Source organism: Berghia stephanieae, chromosome 3 (genome assembly GCF_034508935.2).
Source record: "Berghia stephanieae isolate SIO BIC M18660-M18661 chromosome 3, UCSD_Bste_1.3, whole genome shotgun sequence".
NCBI lineage: Eukaryota > Metazoa > Mollusca > Gastropoda > Nudibranchia > Aeolidiidae > Berghia > Berghia stephanieae.
The window spans coordinates 24,812,509-24,815,746 of record NC_088362.1 but is presented as its reverse complement, the minus strand read 5'-3'; the positions used below and the strand labels follow the sequence as shown (position 1 = coordinate 24,815,746).

At 36.1% G+C, this 3,238-nt stretch overlaps 1 long non-coding RNA gene across 1 annotated transcript in view; it reads left to right on the top strand.

The window, feature by feature from the left end:
* The window catches only part of LOC144969504 (uncharacterized), a 5,240-nt gene extending 3,675 nt beyond the window's left edge, over positions 1-1,565 (top strand). The window contains exon 3 of the long non-coding RNA XR_013644762.1: positions 1,430-1,565. This is a non-coding gene — a long non-coding RNA (uncharacterized LOC144969504). The remainder of the gene's footprint in view (positions 1-1,429) is intronic.
* Positions 1,566-3,238: the final 1,673 nt, after the last annotated feature.

Sequence of the window (3,238 nt, the reverse complement as noted above, 5' to 3'; positions counted from 1 at the left end):
GCTGAAGATGGCATGACCATCTTTTCAGTAACAGGGGTTTTAGAGAGAAGCAGGGAGCGATTTGTTGAAGTCATCGGACGAAAGGACTTGTTTACAAATGGTTGATAGGGAGTTCCAAAGTCGGATGGTGGAGGGGAAGAAAGAGTAAAGATGATGATTTGTTCTTGAGTGGGAGATTTCAAAATTAAATTCTGAGTTTCTTGGGGTTTTTTTTGGTTTTTGTTGTTGTTGTTGTTGTTTTGTTTTTTTTCAAATGGCTAGTTGGAATCTCGAGTTTTCCGTTTCGTGCTTTGTGGAATACGAGGAGTTTGTTGATGGAACGTATTTCATGTAGCGGTTTCCATTGGAGATCCTTTATGAGCTGAGTGTAATCCTGAATTATTTTGATGTGACACGATGTGATAAGATAGAAACATTACTGTATAATCAATCCCCCGCCCCCCTTTTTTTTGCCATGCCCCACAGGACGAGTTTCAGACAATTAACCAGTAGATTTTTGACCAATCAAAACATGGAATTTGTGACACACCTTCACACTTGTTCGGACAAACATGGTTGGTTGTTTATAAACAATAACGCGAATGATGTCGACCTCTCTCTGATCATTGTTATTGTTTTATACCGCCAGATGGGTGACTAGTTATCACACGATTTTCTCCATATTATAAACGTTTAAGTTTACACAAATTTTACTGTGTTGGTTCTATTGATCAAGCGGTGGAACAGTGGGTATTTTACTTAGACACATACCTTCGATAGTAAAACATGTGTAATTCGCTGTGTTAATCAATCACTGCCATTGTTTATATTATGCGACTGTCCGAGAGGCGTGGTTTTCTATGTGTCTATACTGGGCATCATGATATTCGTGGAAAGTGGTGGGATAAATAATTTAATTGTCCTTTGACTCATGTAATCATTAATGATTATAATGTGATGTGGTGAGATATGATTTTTTTAAATTTAGATTTTATATAGCGCAATATCTACTAATATCTACTAAACGAGCTCAAATTGCTTTACTAAGGGTCCCTGATCAACAGCAACACGTAACGAGTAGAACAAGACATGACGCCTGTTAGGCAATATTACAATTTTTTTTCTGACAGAGTTGTCACCGGCCAGGTACTCATTTTACACCTTAGTACGATGAGAGAATATGAGTAGAGAGACTTTTTCAAGGACTCAACTCTGCACCGAGCGAGGCTCGAACCCAGGACCTTCCGATCCGAAAGCGAGTGTCATACCACTAGACCACATAACCCCATATATGTGGGGCAGCGTGACTCATTGGTACGATCATTGCTTCGTACCCTAAAGGTAATGAGTTCAAATACCCGCAGCTCTGTATATATCTTATGGTATGGTATAAACATCACCGTATAATCAATTCTCCCCCTTCCCTCACGTCATCTGCATTCCTCCACAGGACGAGCTCCAGACAATGCTGGACATCATGATATTCGTGGAGGATGACCAGAAGGGAAACATCACCATGTCCAGGATCGGACAGACCAGATTTCTGACACCGATTGTGGGTTATCCCAAGCTGTAAATAAATTGACGATAAATAAATAGATGATAAATTAGAATAAACTTTTCTTGCCATTGATCATAAACTATTAAGAATGAATGTGAAAGCTTCAAAAATGAATAAGATATAATACCAAACACGGAACGTTTCGGGCTCAAAACCCTTCAACAGCCAACAACAAAATAAATGAAAATGTAAATACACTATTTAAAAAGCCAGATCGACGCATAGGCTCTGCTCTCTCTCTCATATAAATATATATAAATATATAAATTCCTGTCAATATATATATATATATATATATATATATATATTATATATATATATATTATATATATATAGACAGGAATTTATCCGAGTTTCAAAAACGTGAAACGGACAATAGAATTTTTTGTTACCCCTTTCATATCGGACTTTAGTCTATCGCAAATGTACCGTCCGCCAGATCTAACAGATCCAGCTACCCAATCATTGCTGGCTGGATAGGGGCGGGGTCTGAACATAAAATAAAATATCGGCTTCACCCAGGATCCATCTCGGTCCCTCTACGTGTGAAGCGAGTGCTCTACCGACTGAGCTATATATAAACTGAACCTAATTCTCACATTTTTTTTTTGACTATAGAATAATGATAACATCCCGACATAGCCCCGTTTCATAGCGATGGTTACATATTATATCTACTTACGAAGGTTGTTAAATAAAAGGCATGTCAAAGAAGCTGTAACTAATGAGCAGATTCATATAAATTTTATATGTTGTCAAACCGGTTTGTTTATTTGTTACTTGTTTGTTTAATTTGTTGTTGTTGTTGTTGTTGTTGTTGTTGTTGTTGTTTTCTGATTGTTTGTTTTTTTTGTTGTTGTTGTATTTTTTGTTGTTGTTTTATTATGTTGATTGTTCTTCGTTTCTTTTTTTTTCTTTTTTGTTGTTGTTGTTGTTTTTTTCTTTGGGGGGGGGGGGAAGGTTGTTGGTTGTTTTCTGTTTTGTTTTGGTTTGTTTTGTTTTTTTCCTTTTTGGGGGGAAGAGGGTTGTTGTTTTGTTTATTCTTGATTTTTTAATTTTTTGTTTGTTTGTTTATTTGTCTCTCTAATCTGTATATTTGAATAGCTCCATTATATTTTTATCGAGATTAAAAACGCATTCTTCTATATCAATACACCAATCTATTTAACCCGACGTCTTAATATTTACCGGTCTGATAGCCCAAATTGTAATGGGCTCATTGTTATAATGGAAATACCCTCAAACCAACGCAAAATAATATTATCCATTACAACGAAGTTATAACAAGTCCATAAATTATACGTCCTGTTATTAGACCTGCAAATATGTACACTTGATTCCATCTGATAAGAATCATGAAAAACATAAAATGGTAGATTATAGAGGGTTCACACCCGACGTGTACATATATGCAGGTCTGGCATCCGAGCGCAATGATGAGCCTAGTTTAACATAGTGGTAATGGACAATATTTTGCGTCATTTTTTTTTAGATTTCCATTACAACAATGATCTCAAAATGAATTGGATTATCAAAGCTGCAAATAAGTGCACGTCGTCCACATCCCATTCTATAAATCACGAAGTAGAACTGTCTAACAAACTATCCAGTAACATCTTACATAGTTCTGTCTCACAAGATACCCAGTAGCATCTAATATAGCTCTGTCTAACAAACGATCCAGTAATATCTAACATA